The 22,001-nt window shown below is 40.6% G+C and overlaps 1 protein-coding gene across 5 annotated transcripts in view; it reads left to right on the forward strand.

Annotated features, from left to right (window-relative positions):
- The window catches only part of TTC7A (tetratricopeptide repeat domain 7A), a 195,222-nt gene that overhangs the window by 110,975 nt on the left and 62,246 nt on the right, over window positions 1-22,001 (forward strand). The window lies entirely within an intron of this gene.

The following is a 22,001-nucleotide window of genomic DNA, read 5'->3' on the forward strand; positions in this document are numbered from 1 at the left end:
TTTTTTTTTTTTTTTTTTTTTTTTTTTTTTTTTGGAATTGATTTTTGAGAATAAAAAATATAATTAATTGAGGATTACTGTTGATAACCATTACTGGAAAACAAATCCTGAAATACAGGGAGGAATGGATGTCATGCTTACCAAATTGTTTTTCGGTGCAGGAAACTATTTTCCAAAAAGTCTGCAGTGCATTCAAGCTATGTTGTCTTGAGATGAGTAGAGTATAATCTCTGATCACTCAGTGAAAGGGTTGGCTTTTTTCTTTCCAGCTGGAAATGTCAGACTTGAATGACTTCTGCTCTAAGGTCCTAGGAGTATTTATTAATCTAATGAGAAGAGCACAAAATGTTTTGATTTGTGTTTTCTTCAAAAAGAAGAGGGAGGGGGATTTATTCAGGTGTTCTGAAGTTCTCACCAGGGAACACAGAATAAGTGTGGTTATTTTTTAGCCACAGATGTGGTTTTTACCTTCCGCAAACAGGGAAAGCCCCTGCTCTTCACTGTCTTAGAAATACTTGCAGTAATTGGCAATAATTGCATCTTAGATGGTAAGTCAGCTTCTGTTGCCCGTGTCTTTAATTTCTGCAGAACCAAATATGTAAGCAGGCACAGTCATACTATTTGATAGTAGTCACTGTTGGAGTTACTTAATATTTTAGTTTCTGTTTCTAAAAAAGGTAATGATGAATGGAGATATTATCATGGAGAGAGATTGTAACCTAGAAGTTCTCTGTTATCACCATGTCTTAGAAAATATCATGACATATTTCTTATTATGCTAACATTTTTACAACAGGGAAGAGATAGTATAAATCATTATACTTTCCCTTATTCAATTTTACCTTGACTTGAAGCTTTCTGTTATGTATGTAGTTCGGCATTAAATTTGTCATAAGGCTGTCTTTTAGGAGGAAGAGGGAATATCAGGATGGAGTGCTAAATGGCCTAATCAAGCACCATAGTAATTAGCAGAGTTTTTTCCTACATACACCAACAGAAAATTCAACCCAGAACGATGCAAGTATGACACAGAATTGTGTTTCTGAACACTGTGGCTGGACACGTGAACTGCTGGAAATTAATTCAGTGAACTCTATTCCATATGTCTCTGTCAGCTGGAGAAGTGGCAGGAGGTTGATAATCTAGTACCTCCAATCAAGTTCATACCAGTTAGCAGTTGATCTGAAGTTCATAGTGAATAGGCTCCTGGACAGTTTTTAATTATTTTTTTTTCTTTTATGTCTTCCTTCTGCAATCTTGCATCTGCTGTCTGGGTGCTTGTGATGACTTGAGATTTTCCTGTAATTTTTCTTGTATTTTCTCAGGACAAGGTCAATGTCTTTCCATTGGTGATAGGATATGTAGTACAGTGGGGATCTGAACCCAGCTGGGAGTATACATGTCTCTGCAGTCTGTGTAAGAACAGGAGAGATGACCATTTGGCAAGGAACTGCGTTACTGAGTGAAAGAGGAAGCCCTGACTCCTGCCCCATGAGTTTCATCAGCCATTTTGTATGATTCTTCAAAATGTAGGCACTTTCTGTGTTGGGAAGAAAAAGGGAAAACTCTTCCACTTGGCATTCCAGTAATGTTGAAGTGTGCAATAGTGCGCGGTAGGAATGACATAACCCAACGTGAACCAAAGGGAAACAGTACAGCCATGAGGAGCAGCTTTTAAGTCTTCTCCAGCCCTGCACAGACCATTGGAGCAAAAGTGCTTTGAGAGGCCAAGGTGATGCAGCATTGCAGAACGGCACTCGAGGAGAATAATATACAGCATCTCCCACCCGCAGGGGCGCGTGCTGGGGGCCCCACCAGGAGGAGTGGAACTCCCTGCCAGATAGAGATGCAGAAATGACAGATGGGACTGAGTAGCCTGGATTTCTGAACTTCTGCAGGGCAGGTGTTAAGAATGAGTACTTGAGGTAGCTTAAGAAAGCAGCAGCAAGGGCATCAGTAAAACCCAGATTTCTCAGATGGCAGTGCGGCCTTGAAAAGAGGTGAGGATGCTCCACCACAGCAGGCAAAGCACTGGTGGTAACTAGCACTGCATAGCAGACAAGGACTTTTGAGAGCAACGATATCAGGGATTTTCCTGGCCTGCACAGAGTATTCCCAAGGCTTAGATGTCCCATGTACCGTGTTAAAACAAAGCCAGCAGTAATGTGTGCCTCAGGAAGCCGCTGGTAGGTGGCATGGGGCCAGGGTTCATTTACGGTGGTTCGTGTTGCAGCCATCCAGCTGTGCTGATCTCACCCCTGGAGGATTTTTAATCTATGTGGGATTGCTTTAATCTGTTCTCTTCCTACATCCCCAGAAAGAATAGCTCCTGAGAGGGGGAGCGCTGAGACTTTGGCTGCTTTTTAAGCAGTCCTACTACAGTGCTGTTCTGTAGTGGGATTTGTTGAAAGCTATGCACAATAATATTGGGAGTTTATTGTTTGGAAGAATTTGTGGTTGGTTTGGATTTCTTTGCATCCAGAGTGCTTATGTGAATTAGTGCTACTTCATATACATTTATATGTCATAGTCAGGATGCATATACTAAACTATCTTTCGATGAAAAACATTCTTCTGAAACGAAACTGGATGGTACATTTTCTTGTTTATTGCTCTGCTGTTAAAGCAGATGGAAATGTCTGGAGTCTCCTTTGTTGCCAGGGGTATAAACTATGTCCCATCTTAATCAAGGGGCTGCACATTGTCAGTTTGGAAATGTCAACTGAAACAAGGTTTTTGTATTTCAAGTCCACTTAAGGAAAAAAAAGATTCAATATATATGGGCTCTTTGGAGCCTTCACACCAGATGATTTTCAAATTTAATAGGGATTGAAGCCTGCTCTACTAGCAACTGTGGAATTATGTTGCTTCTTTTTCTGTGGCAACCAGCAATTGCCTGCTGCTTCGCTGGCCGCCTGCAAACGTCGGGGTTCCCACAGCAGGGGCATGGTCCTGTGCAATATGCTGTGGGGAAGAGGAAGGGAGATCCTGCAGGATAATAATGTCCAAGTGTGTGCTGTGCACTATCTGGTTTTGCAGGGCAGGAGAAGTTGCTTTTGAAAGCTTGTGGTCTTTGGTGTTATTTCTCTTCTCCGTACTGCCCTAGACAGGGTGTATTTCTTCGTTTTGGCCGACGGATTTTATCCCACTTGTGTAACACTGCTTTTGAGTGAAGCCCCATTACCTTTCTTCCAGTTGGGGAAAAAAGAAAAAATGCATCTGGATCAAGCCATTGTTTCAAAAGGTTCGACTGATGTACAGGGAAAGGAAGACAGCAAAGCAAGCTTGACTTAAGGCTTACCCTTACCCTTTAACTTAATTTTTGGGGTGATTTAGAAACAAACATGTTAAACTTCCGCAGTGTTAGTTTATTATTTAAACCCTGTGATGATACTGTGAAGGACAGTATATAAATAAGCAGGGGGATTTTATTCAGCTCATTAGCTGTGATAGCAACACTGAGAAGTGTTTAGGGAATTATAGTACAGATTTTTGATGTTCTAGAGGTCAGTCTAGTCTTAAAAGAAAAAAAGAACAACTTCGGATGCCTCACTGGCTCAAAACATGCCTAATCCTTGCAAGGTTTTTTTAATTGATGTTCATCGGGTGTTAGCTTAGACCTTACTCATTTCTCCATCTAGATCTCCTGCAAACTTCTGATGCAAAACCTGTATTTTACATAAGGCAGTGTCTACTTCTGATCTCATCTAATTGGCCTCTGCACATGGCAGAGCAAATGTCTCATTTTATATGGTTTAGCAGCTTGCATCCTGAACCTGGAAATTCTGGGCACAAAAAATATCGTAGCTGAACAATAATTTTCTGTATGACAGTCTAAGCAACAGTACAGTGTAAAGTTGCAGTGCCACAAAAAGATAGCAGCAGTATTCACAAATTATGTATTCCAGCAGGTACTCGTTATTTGCCTACATAGACGAGGTCATTAGTCTGGGATTAGTTGCCAGACATACAAAAGACAGAAATCATCGTTTTAGGTGTCACTGCAAGCACTGTTATTACAGGGAGGAGCCGATGAAGCAATTCTGTATCCAAACAGCACCTTAAGGAAATCATGTTTCTTACAGGGTAGGGCAGATTTGTCCTTAAGCACTTATGAGGCTGTAATAAGCTCTAAGACTGGTTGCAATAATGTCACAGCTGAAAAAAAAAAAAAAAAAATAGCGTTGCTCAGTCATTAAGGACAAAGCCCTGTAGAGATTCTCACAAATGAATGAATAAATTCGAAATGCTTCCTCTGATGTGTGAACTCTGAAATTAACACCACACTAAGAATAGTACAGGGTGTCAGCTCTGAGGGCGGAAGGGAAAGAGAAGATACTCTCTTCCAGTTTTCTGTAGCATTCAAATTGCTTAAAGCTTAAGCTAAGTAGCATAAATGGCTACATCTGCCATTTCAGAAGTTAACTAAATAGTGCGGTAGTAGAAATACCCCTGATCATTGGCTTGACCCAAACCTTGAGCAATGCTTACTGCAGGAAAGCAAGTGTACAAGCGGATATATTTTCTGACCTTGGCACTTGTTTAGTGCTTACAGTCACTGGCAAGCAGGTTCTGTGTGGGCTGTTGGCCTTTTCAGAAAACGCTTAGTGTCTGGATTTCAAGCTGAAGAGAAGGAAGGCCACGCTGGTTTACCCTACCCAAGTAGGGGAAAAAAGCACAGCTGAGAATGGTGCAGATGGCCTGAAGCAGACTGGCACATTGTGCTTGGAGTATCAGCATCAGATGGCTACCTTAAAAAGTGAGGTTCTGTCATCTCCGTGTTTTCACTGGGGATCTCATAAGCTGCTTTTCCAAGATTATCCGTAATAGCAGTTTGTCTAGCTGAAAATATCCCCCACAAGAACAAAGAAGAAAATTATGTGAAACCAGAATATATTAAAGGCCAGGAAAGATAGCATATTTATTTTTTTCTAATGGATATTAAACCTCATCAAACTAAGCTGATGAAAATATAATGAAAGAAAAAAATTACAGTGCTGCAGGATGTGTTTTCTACATGGTTCGCTGCCTGGCTCTAGGCGTTTTTTCCCATCACATTCAATGGTCAGTCAGCAAATTTTATTAAGGTTGAGTGCCAGTTTCACTTGTACCTCTCAGCCACTGCTAAGAGCAAGAATTTTCCTGGGAGGAAGTCACTGCTCCCTTGCACAGTCCATCTAAATTCCCTCACAGTTGTAGTGTGTATCGTGAACAATGTTGATTGTGTTTTCAGCACATAAATAGTGCTGTTAAACTGCTGCTCAAAAGTGTGCCCTATTTGGCACAAAGCATTTTGAGTTTGGGCTTGGAATAGAATTTGCAAAGGGGACTGAGCACAGAGCTGGTACTTTCTGAAGTTTAAGGCTGCAGTTGCGTCGAGGTTTTATGTAACAAATACTTCATGCCTTAGTCAGGGCCACTTGTAGTGACAGTAACTATAGTAACAAAACAAAGTTTCTAGCTAGTGAAAGAGCATTTCCAATGAGCAGGACATCAGTTTCTGATCGAGTCCCTGAAATATGCTTATTTGTCAGTTTTGCATGCAATGCTATTTTAATAGCTACTACTGTATTTTCAAACATATTTTGACATTTTCATTTGTTTGCTCTTGGTGTGGTTTTTTTTTTTTTAATTTTTCTTCTTTTTTTCCTAAAACCTATGGAGGGACTTGCTCCTTTTGCCTTCAAATCGAAATGTTCTAATTATATTCCTGCTTTTTAAACTTGTTTTCCTGAAGAAATGGGGATTATGCAGTTGGGCTTTTTATACCTTGAGCACTTTTGGACATATTGGCTGATTTAAAACAGGTTTTGACAGTGTGTTAGCAGTCCTGAAGATAAGTTTCTGTGAGTTTTCTACGAGCAGCCTGCTGAGTGAAGGCTGGAGGGGCAGGCAGAGCCGAGCTGGGCGGTGCCAGGGTTGGCACCTGCCAGCGGGACAGCGGGGACAGGACAATACACTGGGACATGGCAGCAGCACTGCCAGGGGCTGGTGGCTCTGGGAGAAGGGATGGCTGCAGGAAACAGAGACAGATTGCACTGGGGGACAGGTGCAGAGGATGCAAGTCTGTAGGAAGTTGCACACCACCTGGGAAAAGACAGTTTGTGGCATTTAAGTGGAGACTATATAAATGCCTACTGTTTGTTTCTGTGTCTTATCTGCTCATTTGCATGTGTAACAAATCACAGCAGAGTGAGTAAGGAAGGAAAGGAGGGATGCTGCAAGTGGCAAAACCTGCACATGTTGGAGGTGAGGTAAAAGGGTGGGTCTCAGCAAGGCCTGCAGGAATACACCTCGCTTGGAAACTGGGGAATGGTACTTCTTAGGTTTTCACAGAAATTCTAGCCTGAAAGTGACAGTCTGGTTAAATAACAGCAGAAAGAATTATTATTCTGTTAATAAAAAGGTCTTGTAAAACTTCAGTGGAGAGCTTTTGTGTTGCCAAACGGTGTTTTATGAGGAGCAGAAAGACATTTTTAAAGAAAGCAGGGTATTTGCTGAAGCAAGCTGAAAGCACAGGCATGGCCCTGAAGCTGTGATTGCTTTGGACAGTCTGCCTGTGAGTTTCCTTATCCTTCATAAATTAAAGAAGTGGTTTTTTAAGTGATCCCTAACCCTCTCTTCTGTTCTTTTCTAAAGTTTGGTAACTTTCTGTTCAAATGCCTCATGAAACACTAATTTACATTATGAGCCTCCAATAAAACTAATTGTGTTGCTGCACTGTATTTCCTCTTTCCAACAACAGCTGTTAGCTCCTACTAATTCTGTAGCCATTTTGGTGGCAGAGTATTTGGAGCACCAGGCAAGGAGATGGAGATGAGGAAAATAGAAGGGAGAAGAGTAAAAGAAAGCCAAAAATCTGTTCTTTGGAGTTGAGGGAAGGTAGAAAAATCCATCTGAAGCTTTTATGTAGTTTTTTGGGGCTGTTCCTGTAACTCAGAAAATCGGGTAGTTCACCTTTTCTGCATAGTGACAGGTTGTTTTTCCAACAGCAGACAGGGAGCAAAAAGCTGTTCTTTTGCAAAAGCCCATTTCCTAGATGGTGTATAACTGCAGTAAACCATTTCAGCTCCAGGGTCCTTGCAATGATACTCTCTCTGAATTTCCTGGGAGCCCTGTGATGCATCAGACATTTTGTAATCAATTTGTACACCGGTAAAATGCAGCTTGATTGGGGAAGAGTAGAATGGCTGTGTACCAGGGACCGATAGTGTGTATCTGATTAGACTGTGACGTTAGGAAGAATGATCTGCAAATGGAAGTAGACAAGATGGTTGTAGGGAAGTGGAATATGGAGAACAGAGCTGGAGTTTTACCATATCATATAAGCTAGTACCTGTGTGAGAAATGTGACTTAGGCTCCTTAATGTCTGCAGTTCATTAAGACTTGGGGTTTATATTTCATTTAAAATAATGTCCTAACAAGAGATGGGATGAGTATTGAAATGTTTGAATCTTAAGGGGACAAATGTAATCTTAAGAGCTCCAAATAAAGCAATTTAGTTCAAAGTGTTAATGAAAGCTGGCCATGTATAATCTACCTATTTCATTTGACAATTGGAAAGATTTTTTTTTCTTTTTTTGCTTCCCTTAAATCAGCTACAGCACTAAATCCCATAATAGGGCATTCTAAAATTAGTAGAACCGGCTGGCTTTTCTATCTCTGCTGTACAGTTCTGGTTAGAGTTATTAATGAAGAACGCAACTTTTGCTTTTCTCTCTGTTTTAATAAATTAATTATAGGATGAGTTAATGCAGGAAGTAAGTTTCAGGCTTCATACTACAGTTTTGTTTTCCCAAGAGTATTTAACTTTATGTTGTGGTACAGCATCTCTACGAGTGTACAGCAGTTTCTGCATAGTGTCTTCTGCATAAATGTTCTTGTGATCAGTGGTCAACAAACTAACTCTTGTGGATTGGACAGGTTCATCCCTTGGATTTTGCTACAACAAAATTCCCAAAGCTCTAGATCACAGTTGCTGGCGGGATGGTGATAGTGTTGAAAACAGATAGCAATGCAGTAGTTGGTATAGCTCCATTTCATTGGTACAAGGGCCTGAAATGCTGAAATCACTGCTTTTAGGGTTGTCCCTTTCTCCTTCTGCTGGTCCACCATGCTCATAAAAAATGTATTCATAGGCGTTTTGGGTACTGGTCTGTACTGTGAATCTTAAGAAAAATTGTTTGAGGATCCAAGCGGAGACAAAATTTAGAGCAGTCATAGTGTTTCTTCCACTCCTGTAATTTAGGCCTGCTTCCTGGGTAGCAGTAATAAACCATGGAATGACTCATTTGACAAGGTAAGTTTAACTTTTATTTATGGCAGCAGAAGAAAAATTTGAGAAGTGGTTGTGTCCTGATGCCTTGCCCATGGGAGAGGAGAGGAAGAGATGAGTCCAGTGCCCTGGCTGATTTTTCACACTTGTACAGGGAGTCTCACAGTTGCATTGTCTGTTCAGGGAGGGCTCAAATATGTGAGCAGAGCCTCTGTGTGCTGCTGCAGATGCTGTCCACAGTGGAATGTAGTGTCTGTAATTGGGATGGAACTGTACCAAGCCACATCAGGCTGCCCTCTCAGTGCAATTAGCTGCTTTAACAACAGGGGACACACAGCTTAATGGAGGCATAATGTTTCAATGATTTAATCCATTTTCCAGGGTGGTCTTTACTGGGTTAACTCCTGTAGGACTGTGTTACAAAGGAAACCAAGTAGACGATGTGTTTTACAGCTTAAATAGAATCTCCATGGTAGCTTTTATGGGCTCGGGCATTACATGCTCTGTGGTGGCCGTGATGCAGCGGCTTTACAAAAGTGGTATTTTTGTAGTTGAGGCTTCACTTGTCCATTGGTTGTAGTCCTGGACATAAATACCAGAATTTGTATCCATTGGAAACAGCTCAGAGGAGATGGCAATCTGAAATACATAGATCTGCAGGGATTACTGAAGCAGACTTCAGCAGATTTGGGTCAGTCAAGCACATCAAATTATTATTTAGTTTCAGCGGAGAAATGAAACTGTTTGGGTAGCTGGAATCACATGAAAAACTCTGCATTGACACTGACTGAATGGCAGGTATTACATAAAATTAACTTGTGCCTGGAGAGACCTGACAGAGCTGTGATCTTGGCCTAGAACAGGAGGAGAAAGGGATTGGGGAAAATTTAATGACAAAGCCAGTATCTCTATTAAATCTGCCAAATGTCACTACTGTAGAACCTCATTATAAATAAGGAACAAAATGGAAGGAAAACACAGGGAAAAAAAAAATTAGTCAGGACATAAGCAGTCACAAATCTGATGCGTTAGGACTCTGTCAGCTTCCAGCAGAGCTGATGTTGCTCCAAATTAATTCGTTCTCTGTCTCATTTATTCTAAAAGTGCACTGCAACTCATGTGTCTCTACTGTAACTAATGTCCCTAGGACCTCCAGGAAAAAGATGTCCAAGAAGTTTATTGAGTGTTGTTCTGAATACTCTGAACAGGACTTGACCTTAAGGATGTAATTTGCAGTACTCTTTCATCAGCATGTTGGGTTTTATGTTGCTATTTCTGGTGGAAAGAATCATTTATGCGCTGATGCAGGATATCCTTGACCTGTGGGTAGGAAGTGCTGCAGGTATCCCGAGTAGGGATGCGGTTGCGGTGTGCTGGATTTGCGCGAGCGAGATACTTGTGCGTGCCTCCTGAGGCAGGGTAGCAGTGAGCTCTCCTAGCTCTTTGTGTCAGCCCCTAACTTGCCCTTTTCTCTGTGTGGCTTCACTTTCCTGGGTAGCCACACAGCGTGACTTGTGACCAAGTCAAAACCACAGGCTGTGCGTGTGAAAGCAATAATTCACTGCTGTAGCTGCCCCATTCAGTCGGCATACCTACCCACCCTTCCTACATTTTTGTCTTCTAGGACCCTTCTGTATCGCAGATGGATTTGGTACTTTCACATGCTCTTGCTCATTCCTCTCAGTTCTAATTTTAGCCCAATTTGGGCCTGTGACTTGACAAACACTTGCAAAGTGCTCTCATTGCCGTTCAGCTTGGTATGTGTATATACTGGGGCTTTCGTAGCCAGTTGCCTTTTTACTTCATCTTGGAGTCATCTTGTGCTGAAGCCTGATGAACAGGGTAAGTATTTGAAAAAGGATTATGGGTCTGAATCTTTTCCACTAAGGCTGAAGGAAGCTCTTACTTCATCATATATTAAAAGGCAGGTGGTGATTCTAAACGCCTTTTGGATTTCTAACAAATTAAATCAAATCTGTTCAAGAGCAAAGAACACTGATCTTTATCTGTATGGTTTAACAGTTAAGCCGGTCTTTTTATGACAAGATTTACTTTATGCCATATATCTACAGTCAAGGAAAATAAAAAGATCAGCTCTTCCATGGATGCATCTTGGTCTTGGTAATCTGTTTCATAATGTCAAATTTCTAGTGTGTGCTTTGTATTTGAAGTGTGCTTCCTCTAGATGCCATTCCCTGAGGGAGTTAATTATGCTAGGATATATCACATACATAATGACAGGTTCTGTTAAGCTTTCTGGAGGAAAAACTGTCAATCAGGTCAGCAGAGAACCTGAGCACTTTGAGTTGCCTTGGAGTGGCTTTCAGATATCCTTTCAGTGCGGTACTTAAAGAAAGGTGTGGGCATATTAATGAAGATACAATGCCTTCAGTGTAGTGTGAATGGAGAAAAGCACTATACCTGTGTTTTGGATATATTGGCTTAGAAAAGAAAAGAAACAGATATTAGAGTGAATTGCAGCTGGTTTGCATGGTGGCCTTTTAAGAGGGAAAAAAAAATTCAAAGTGGTTTTTATGCCTAGTGGTAAATGGTAAGCAGAACAGTTATAATATTCTTAATGCTTTTAGGTTGATATCTGTTCTTCCCCTTCAGATTTACTTCAAGAAAGAACCAGTACATGCTGCTAACTTATAAGAAGGCACAGATTATAAATAAACTCTTCTGATTTATCCTAGTGTGCTCCGATCTCTTACTCTGCAGAGAGCTCTGCACTGAGTTAACAGGATCTGTACCACTGGGTAAACATGGAGATGTCATTGTGTTCAGATTTCAGTGAGTTCAGCCCAGCCTCTTTCTGTCTCACTCCTTGGCTGAGATGTTGAGGTGCAGAGTTTGGCCTCCAGCTGCTGTGCTGCAGGGCTGCTCCATGGTCAGCACGGGCAGCCCAAGCAAGCTGGGCATTTCTGCATGGGCTTTCCCTCCACACAGGAGAAGGGAAAGCGTAGGACTCTTCTCTCTGAAAGTCTGGAGTTTGCTATGCATCATCACTTCTGTTCCCTTCTTTTTTGCTGATTGCCTTCAGCTCACTGTCAGACCCTGAATGTTTAGTTCTTTTTACCTGTTTCATTACAGCTCTTAACTCTAAATTCTGAGACAGAGTTCAGTTTTAAAAGCACTGTTGTGTAAAAATTTGTAAAGGTCAGTGGTTGCTAAGTGCTGGACTGTGTCTCAAAAAAAACCTGCCTTCTGTGGGTGGGCAAAGAACACAGAAGTAAACCAAAACCCAGTAATCCTGTCACCTGCACTGTGCTGTAAAACAAAACCTGTTTTTCAGCAGTCAGACCCGGTTAATTCCAGCCAGCCTTTAAATTGTATTTGCAGTTTTACAGTGAGGTGTTTTTCTCAGGCAGTTACTGAAAGAAGGCCACATATTTTTGAATGTTTAAAATGTAATTACTATGCGTGTTTTCTCAAAGGATTTTCTCTAATCACATATGCAGTGCTTTATATGTATAATATTGTGTCATCTTCCCTCAGCACATCTGGAAGACCTGTCACACTGGGGTGTACTATATTGCATAAAAATAATCCATTAATCTGATTTTAGGTCCAATCTGCCGTGGATTCTCTTTCTACTTTGGATTTGTTTTGGTTTGTTTGGGTTTTTTTTTCCTTTACTATGCACGTATATTTCTCACCTTTCTCTCAAGGGTTTTATTTTTTGTTGGCAGTTCTAATTGAAATTTGTTAGGTATCTCTGACAGGTTGAGACTGCTGATAGTTACTCATGAGCAGTGACTCAGCTTACTTGTACAGTGTAAGGTGTACCTGCTGGAGTCATATGTGCAACAGTGCAGTTCAAATTTACAGCGAGGCTAAGGGATAAAACTTCACATTTAAATACAGCCTGCAAGATCCTGAATTATGTTCATGTTCAGCTGAATTGTGCACAGCTTTCTGCTGGGAAAACCTGACACTGGAATAGTAGTCAAGGATGCAAGCTGCAGAACTGGGTTCTGTAAGTCAGCAGTGTCCTTAGATTGATGTGTGTAGTTGGGAAATCATTGGGAGGAAAATGGCTGAAAACAAATCTAGCTGTTCGCGGCTATGTTCTGAGTTTTTATCTCAGAATAATGGTTAAGGAGAGCTACCACAGTATCAGCTCAGCTGTCTGGCCTGAGATCTGTGGGGAGTCTTTACTGGGGGGAGGCAACAACATGATAAAAAATGCTACCATTGCCAAAGCCAATCTGCATGGTGTCAAACTTGACAGGGATTAGGGATTACAAATCCTGACTCTGCAATTAGCCTTGTACACAACGAAAAAGAACTGTAAACTAAGAACTTTATAAGGAAATCTAATGCATCTTCAAAATACTCTCTGTGGTGAAAATGCAACCCAGCACTACCATGAATAGAGATTTACCTGCCTGATTTTTCTAAGTCAGTGTGCTGTGTTGAGCCAGATGAGAACACAGGTTTTTCCAGGTTAGCTCAGTTGTGCCGGTGAAGGACTGCGTGAAACTGCAGTAGCTGAGCTGTTGCTTCAGCACACCTGTTGAAGTACTGAACTGAGTCTGTATGCTGGTCCCTAGCTCTGCATTAAAGGTCATGCTCCTGTGTCTTCCTGCTGCTGTTCCTGCACTACATGCTCCTGTGTCTTCCTACACTGCTGTTCTGTGTTCAGCTGGTGCTGACACAGGCTGCAGTTACATCGTGGTTTTGCTTTGCAGGCCTAGACAAATATAATTCCTTGATGGCAGCAAAATAGCCATTTCTTTCTCTGGAATTTTCTTTGGTGAAGCCAGCAGTTTCCTATCTACTTACCAAAACACAGGTTTGTTCTAGATCCTGTGGGTTAGTTTGGGTTTTGGGTTGTTTTGGAGGTTGTTTTGGAGTTTTGTTTTTGTTGTTTAGGGATTTTTTGAGAAATGAAGGAGCTTTTGTCTGTCTTCATTTCTGTCACTTCTTCCACCTTTTAACCATGTGTTTCCCTATATTTTTTCAGGCTGGTATATAAACGCACTTCTTCATATCTTGCAGAACAAGCTCATCTTGTTAAAAGCACTGCCTCTGAACTGTCATAAAGTATAGGGTGGGTAGTCTTAGCCAGAACCTAGGTTGAAACATGGCCACATGTGCCCCAAAACTGTGTTTGACTGATGACCAACTGATTTCCACCTTTTTCAGCTCTGCTGAGACGTGCAGTCAGTGCATGCTAAATATCAGCAAACTCTGGCCCTTCTTGTGTTACTCGTGTTAATACTTTGTCCTCTGCAAAGTTGAGCAGTTAGGAGAGAATCTCACAGACCGTTCTCCTCATAAAGTGCTGGACCTACCGAGGTTCTTAAGCACTCGCGAAGTTGTAAGGGGAGGAATATTTGGTTCCTTGTTTATATAGCAAAGCCAAATTTTGTGTGGTTCTAATGTATTAATACAGTGGGGGCATCAGGCCATTTCAGAGTGTTGGCCCCAAGTAACACGCAAGATTTCATAAATGTCAAGTTGATTTAGAAATGCTTTATTAATCCTTTATGGGTTTCTGCTTTACTGTATTTTGTTGCATAATTTATACATCCATAAGAAGAGTATTCTATCACTTTATTACCTTGACACTAGGTTAATAAGAGGTATTCACTGTTTTAAATACATGGATTGCAATTCAGTCATACGTTTCCAAAAGGAAGGTATGTTACTTGTTGCACACTGAAGTGACTTGGAGGTTGATGTTGAGTGTTACTTTATGAGCCAGACTTTGGGTATCCTTTCCTCTAAAAGTGGCCTAAACTACACATAATAGAAGTTTTTAGGAAAAATGCAGTAGTTTAGAAATGTAAGTGAAGCATCCAGTTCTGCAGTCTTTGGGGATAGGAAGTATCAGCAGCATGTTAAATACTCAGCTTAATCTGTTCATGCTCTTTCTTGTCTGGGAGGATCTCTGCTCAGCAATCAGAGACCCTAGTCTTGGTTTCCTTTTTGATTTTGGTAAATCAAGAGTTGTTCCGGTGCTTGTGGCAGCATGATAGTTCCCAGCTCTGCTCTTCCAAATGAATTTCTATTTAATCAGGACTGACTGAATTTACTCAGGGGGCACATCTGATGAAATTCTGAAGAATCAGGCCTAACTGATGAGAAAATGCTTTAAACGTGATGTCAGTTACAGAGGAGCTCAACCTGCTTTCCTTCCTGTCCACAAATAACTCTGAAGTTGAGAGCCACCCGTATTAAGAGATTAAATGTAAAGGATACGGGCAGGCGATGCTGAAGGCCCCAGTTCTCTGAATGCTTTGCAAAGGTCATTCCCGTTATCTGCTCTGCATTTGGAAGAGTTAAAGCACAGCGGCCTGGATTGACTTGTCCGATAGTGGCCAAGAAGCCATGCGAGACAGCAAGGCGTGCAGCATGGCTCTCCCAGGTCCCCAGCCCAAGCCATAGGATATTTGCCAGGCTTCCCATGGGTAGAATACAGTGGACCATGTTCCCAGAGCGCCTCTGAGATCACACCGACCTTTGCATGTTGCCACGTAGGCATCTGCTTGCACCCAAAAATGAGATTCTGCACCACAAGGTCACCTGAGTTTAAGGGTGAGGGCTTGGGTCTGCTGGATGGAGAAGCTACGCACTGAACTCCTACTGAATTCATGATTGAAATTAAATAGGAGGTGGACCTCTACACTCCTAGCCTTGAGTGCCCAAGACCGGGCTCTGGTTTTCAAATGTGTTCATAATGGTGCCCAGCACAATGGGGAATGTTCCATGTAGGTGGAGTCTACAGTGGAGGAGTAGAAGTGGAGTGGAGTAAACAAAACAATGGTGGAGGAGACTTGCCGAATAAACCTTAGTCTAACATCTTCTGAAGTGTTACAAGGTAAAATTTAATTCACTGTTCTTTCAAAGCATACCTATTTTTATATTGCAAATAGAAATGTGATGTAAACACACTTCGCAGAAAAACTGGGAACTTTTCCCCCAGGTTTTGCTGTAAAACTTAAAACTGTGGAAAATTATTTTTGTGTTTTTATTCGGGCAAGATGTGAACTGAAATAGAGGTGATTTGTGGTAGTACGAAATTGTTTTCTTGGCCATTCCTCATCAGGGTGAGAGGAAGATAAGAACTCTTTTCAGGTGTATCACCCAAAGGATGTAACTGGGTGAGACAAGCATTTTTATCAGCTCTGCTAACGATTTGCTTCCTGCATTCTTAATAAAAAGCAAAATACCACAAGTCTGGCATTCAAAAGTAATTACTTAAGTAAAAGGAACGCAGCCAATAATTCTTATCGCCCTTTTTTTTGCCGCCTCTTCTTGGGTATGACTAGATATGGGTTGATACTGAAGACAAGTGAAGATGAAGAATTTCAGGGTCCTTTTTTTTTTTTTCTTTCCAAGCAAATCAGCTTGCTTTTTGCAGACTATTAGTTAATTGTTGCTTTTCTTTCAAGTGACAACCAGTCTGGTTTTAGCAGTTAAAGGAGGTTTGTTACAAGATGCTCTTTAGAGGTAAGGGGCACTTTTGGAATGGACCACATAAATATTCATAGTATCATATTTGCTCTCTGTATCAGAAATGAATCTGATGGACCTGCATGCTGAAATAAGTGCACAACGTTGCTGGGCTGGCTGCACACATTTGTCTTGGGAAGAGGCATTTTTGTCTATGCAGAGTTATGGAACATAGTCCATGGGCAAGACCTTCACCTGACAGGCAGGAGACCCTTCTGCCATCAGGTGCAAGCTGCACCTTGCAGGAGTAGGCAGTCCAAGGAAAAACATCCAGAGCTTGAGCCATGCCAGTGGCTGCTCCATTGCTTTTGCTTTGCAGTTTTCTTCTACAATTTCAGCTGCAATCTTGGTTTTCCTGATCACCTCTTTTTGTTTCCCTCCTTCTCTATAAGGAAGAATCTTTTAGGTGCTTTATGCCAAGAGGCTGAGCATAGCAAATTGTGTCTCCATTGCGTTAACTTTTAAGTAGCCTAGAATCTACCACCCTGGAAGCTGTTTTCACCCTGTGCTGTAGCTGTCATTGTTTGTGGAGCAACACTAGCCAAATTGCTGTTGTCGTGCAGGACTGGTCTCAGAGCAGGGTGTTCTGGTAAAGGAGGAGATGGCAGCTCTGAGTTTGCTAGTTTCACTGGGTTAGGAAGATGAAGTCAGTAATTCTTTGGGTATGGTGACAGATTTCTTGTTTTTATTTTTTTGTTCATATTGGGGGCTAACTGGGCAGGGAGCCATAAAAATTAGGACGGTATGTCTGTAAAAGTATATGATCAATTTATTTTTGTTGGGAAAGTGATAGATAACATGCCACAGCATGAAGTTATAAAAGGAGGTTGCAGTCAGAGTTGCTGGCATTAATTTAACTAGAGAATGTGCCCTTAAATGTCAGGAGACTGCAAGAAGCGGAGTTACTTGAGAAGACAGCAACTTTGATGTTGATTTTATCAACAAAAATACAGGAAAAAAAAAAAGCAACTCCCCAATTTTGTCTCCTTTTTTTCTTATTCATAATTTGACTAGAGCATTAGCAGGTGCTGTAAGAAGATTAATGAAACCATAACTGTTAATGGTGAAACAGTATCCATTATTTAATTGACTTATTTAGGTGACTCGCCACTGAAGCTAAAACTCAATAACTGGGCAACCGAGTAACTGATTTTCTGTGAAGATTATACTGTTCCATTGGTAGATAAAATAAGTTTAGACAACCTGAGTTATAAAAAGAACATGTGCTGCAATCATGTTCCTGCCATATCAAAATGTAAGTGTGGCCATTCTTGATCAAACTAAGGGCTTGTCTGGCTTCAGCAGGGCATCTGGTGAATGCACAGGGAAAAGCGCACAGAAATCTAGCAGGAGGATGATCCTGCCCCTCATTTGTGATCCCTGCTTCTGTCAGCAGATTGGCTCAGAGGCTTTTGGAGCCAGAGGTTGCATTGGATTGTCTTTAATGCCCCTGATGGGCCTGTCATATGTGAATTTATCTAATCCCTTTTTGAACATATTTGTGTCTGCTCTGGAACATCTTGCAGCCATGGGTTTTGCACTTCACTTTTGTGTTGTATGAAAAAGCATTTTGTTTGCTTATTTTAAAGCCACAGTTTGATTGCTTTATTGGATATTCTTTCTTTCATTGAAATACACAGATTACTTTGACTCCCTGATCTTCTTCATGCTATTAATGATTTTATAAATCTGTCATCTCTTTTCTCAGCCTCTTTTTTGGGCTGAGAAGTCTTTTTCCTATCTCTATATATCAAAAGCATTCCAAAACTTTGATCATTTTTCTTGTCTCTTTCATCCTCTTTCCAGCCCTGTCAGATCAGTTTGTGTCCTGTATTCACCTGTATCCTCCTTTTGTATCCATTACCTTAAAGGAGAAGAAACTGATTCAAGAGGATCAAAGTGTCAGGAATTTGAATCCACACCTCACAGTTCATCAGAGGGCATACTCGAGTCCTCCACTCGTCCAGGTTGTGTCAGTCCCCTGCTTTTTCATTGTCTGGTGTGGAATATGTATCTGGACTTCAGAGAGATAGAAGGGTGAGCTGGTCTCTGCTGCTCGGTGGCACTTTGCTGCTCCACACCCCATCACTCAGACACTCAAATTGCATTTGCTGCTCTTGGGGCTGTCACTGGTTTCTGTCTCCGAGCTATTGTCTGTACAGACCAGCAGACACATGCATCCCGTCCTTTAACAGAAGAACAAAGTACACCTATTAGGTGGAGAAGGTCAGTAGCTTCATTCTAATGTACACAATTGTCTGGTGAATTAGGATCCACAGCCGCATACTTTGGTGGTTTGTTTTGTTTCCTTTGCATTCAGAATCCAAAATAACCCAGCAGCTGTGTGTGTAGGTAGGCAAATCTGGGTAAATAATGAAAGACTTTGGAGGATGACAGCACTGATCTGGTAAAGCTCGAAGACATGTAGATCTTTGAGAAGCTGCTGACAAGCTCTCAAAAACTGGAGGGGTTTAAAGCAGACAGTGAATGGCAAAATATATATAGACAAATGACTACATAATACTCATTAGTCCTAATTTAGTCTCTCAACCTTGAAATGAGTGGAAGGTGTTATTGTTTGTTATAATACTGGCATTATTTATTGCTTGTCAAGAGATGACACAGATCCCACTGTGATGCTGTATAAATGTGTGGTACAAGGGCTACATTTGATACTAAGAACTCCATTTTAAAGCAGGTTTTAAAAGCCGCAATGAATTAGCTGATTAATAAATCTTTAAAAATCCTACAGCATCCATAAAGTTGTCAATTGGTTTTTGCTATACACAGCAACTTACAACTTCCACAGATGTTCTCATAAGCGTTTATAGTATACATATGCACTAGTGAGATCTTCTGATAATAAATATTAGCTATTAAATCTCAGTAATTAAATTTTCAAGGGTGGGAAAGAATTGCCTCTTTTCTTTATGGGTAATATTTAAGAACTTAAAGGCTGGGCACTTAGCCATGTAGGATTAGAAGACTCTTGGAAGTGCTAGATAGGTGTATTTGGCCAGGCCTTGAGACATCATGGGTATAAGCACCTGAAATCAGTCTTTATGAAGACAAGTGTTGAATGCATTCTGAAATCAACTGAAGTAGCCTGCTTGCTTCTGAAAATTTTTGTAGGTCTTCCAAGGTCTCTACCTTTTTTGTCAAGGTGTGATATATTACAGTGATATGGTAATTTATACTATTGAAGTTTTGATACTTGGGAAACCTCATTTTGAATTCATTTTGAATTTTCAGAACTTAAGGTCTCACCAAATTTGACCATATTCAGATTTTAATTTGCCAGAGTTAATATGATAGAGTGAGAGGTGGGTGTGTTTGCTTGTAGCAGTAACCTCATGCTCCATTAGAGGAAAAAAGCCTTTGCATACTGTCCACATGCACCACAGAAGAAAACTTCTGAGAGGGAGCTTAGAGTCTCCTATCAAGACAAAGTTTTGGTTATTTTCCATTGGTACTGTCCCTGAAATCATTACAAGACACATTACAGGAATGATTTGTGGAATTTTTTGCTCTTTTTTCCTATGCTTATGCAGTAGCAATTTGTATACTTGCTTTATCCCAAATCTGTTTTAATATTCACAGGCTAATAGAATTACCAGTGACTATATTGATAATCTTGGGGCTATTTTTATATGTTGAATCTTTTTAAAAGTCTACACTGCTTAATTCTACAGACATCATGCAAATCTGCAATGATATTAAGAAATACAATAAGGTGAGATCTGTGCATAAGCAATTTTTATTTATGCCCCTGAAATTGTGCACAGACACTGATAGGACACAATACCCATTAGATTTATGAGTAGCAAGAGTGGTAGCTCAGTAATAAAATTGTAAGCTTGAGATAAGTGATACTACTTCACTGTTTTCTATATGTATTTACTTACCTGGCTTTACTGTTACAAAACTGATTAGAAACTGAGAAATACTAACAGTGTATAGCACATGCAGCCTGATACCCTGATTGTATTTCTACCTTTTAGTTATCATGTTTAATTGCATTGTTTACTACTGCCGGTGGTACGGTTTGATTCCTTTTGCTTCTTGCATTCTTCCCATTTGTCTTTTGGTTTGTTCATTATAAGACTACACAATAACATGGGTAACTATTCCCAAGGTGAATTGCCACAACAGCTAGTAGGGCATGTTATCTCCAAGATCCTGTACTGTGCCTGTGCCTTACAACTCATGATAGTATTGTGCTGAGGCTTCATTATGTTTTTGTGAGAGACTTGTTTTTTCCCCCGGTTTCATTAGTTGTTCTCTCTCCTGAGATAGAACATTGCATCTTCATCCAGAGCAGTTGACATAATTCACTGTAAGCAGCAAACAGCAGAGTGATGAAATGCTTGCTTTGTCTTTTTAATGTTTAACTGCCATGTATAAAGATACTATGTAGTGATTTTATTTGCTTGCTGATAAGCCATCTATGTCACTAATGTAGAGAGAAGAAGGAGTCTTTAATATAACCCTCCTGTCCTGGAGTTTGACTGTTAATAGATTCTTCTATTTAATAAGTACTGAGGGTATCTTACCATGTTGAGAAGTGTGGTGTTATTCTGGGATGTAATACAGCTGGTCTCTGGGCCTTCATCTTGTTGACCACAGTTCTTGTGCTGCAAGGAGGGCTGTACAGTGCTTTAGAAGGTCTTTCATTTTAAAAGTTTGGAGTGGTTGAAAACCTATTCTGTATGCTTAAAATAGCATAGATTGTTCAATGTGCTTGTTTCTGGGAGTAGAAGAATGTTTTAATAGAGTAACTTCCAGAAGGAAGGCAACACAGCGTGCCCCCTCTGCACAGTGCAGCCCAAAGAAACTCACTCATGAGCCTATGCATCAAACCCACAGCTTCTGTTTGTGCACTACCATTGCTTTCCAGATGTTATCCTGTCTTGCTGAAAAGACTTTAATGACAAAGAATTTACCGTTTGCACAAGGTAGTTGCTGCAAAGATTATTTTCCTTGATAGTTATGTGAGTGCATTTACTTACAAATTGCCATTAGACTAGTTTCAGCTTCCAACAAATTTGTAGATTCTCTGTATCTTTTCTTTTACATCAAAGGCTCCTAATGAGACATTTCATGTAGATGCTTGCAGGCTGGGGCAAAACAATTTCTTTACTACTTCTTGGTTAAAGCAAATAAACAGCTTCTCAAGCTTCTGGTGAAAGACATTTTTTAGCCCTCATCACTTGCATAAGCATTTTCTGAACCATATCCCATTTTTAGTCATTTTCTGGAATCAAAGAAGTAGAAACAGGATTGTACTGAGTGTCTTGCTGATGCTCTGATCAAGAATAGCCCTGTTTTCCAGCTCCTACCTGATTATATTTCTGTATATGGATGCTAAGGGTTGTTTGACCTTTTAACTGCTTGTTGCTCAGGAACTTCACATCTTTTCTAATACCATTGCACTCCAGGGTGTAACTTCCCATCTTTCTAATGTGATATGTATTCCTTATACTCAAGTGATTGATTCTGTATTCTGTTGTATTGAAACAAGCTTTGTTCTTATGAGCCCAGCTCACTGGGAATACAGAGCAGCAGGCATCACTGGCCAGTTCCATTGCTAACCACTCCTTTGAATTCAGACTTATTTTTATTAACAGTGCATCCATCCACTGTTATGTCTTTGTCCCAGCAAAATTTTGATCAGTCTGTGTTGAGCCTCAATTATCTGAATCATAAAGGCATTTCCTCTCAGTTAGGGGGTCAGCATCTCTAAGAGAAGATGATATTCTTACCAGTATTTGTTTTGCTCACACAAGTAACAAGAAAATCAAAGATATAGAGTAGGTATGTAATAGTAAAGGATAAAGACAAATTCCCTTGATTATGAATCTTGATCTGCTTTTCCTAGTCAAAGTTTGTAACTGAGGAATTCGGTTGATTGCTTGTTCCACCAGGTCAAGTTGTAGCAGCCACCATGAGCAGATTTCACTATAGCAGTTGATACAGTTGGGGTGCATTTTCATCACTATCATCCCCCCACCCCCAAAGAAAACCCAACCAGCTAACCAAACGTGAAACCCAAACCAAAAATGTCAACCCTAATGTTTGTTAGTGCCAAATTGAACTGCCATTTTAGCACGTTCCTGTAGATATGCACCACACAGTCTTGGCACTAGAGTTCTAATTATTCCAAGTGAAGGATCTCTTACTCAGCTGCAAATTCTTCTCTAACATTGTATATGCAGTTGCTCTTGTCTCTTTCTGAAGTAGCTTGTATTCCTCAGAAACCTG

This window comes from Hirundo rustica, chromosome 3, assembly GCF_015227805.2.
Source record: "Hirundo rustica isolate bHirRus1 chromosome 3, bHirRus1.pri.v3, whole genome shotgun sequence".
Lineage (NCBI taxonomy): Eukaryota > Metazoa > Chordata > Aves > Passeriformes > Hirundinidae > Hirundo > Hirundo rustica.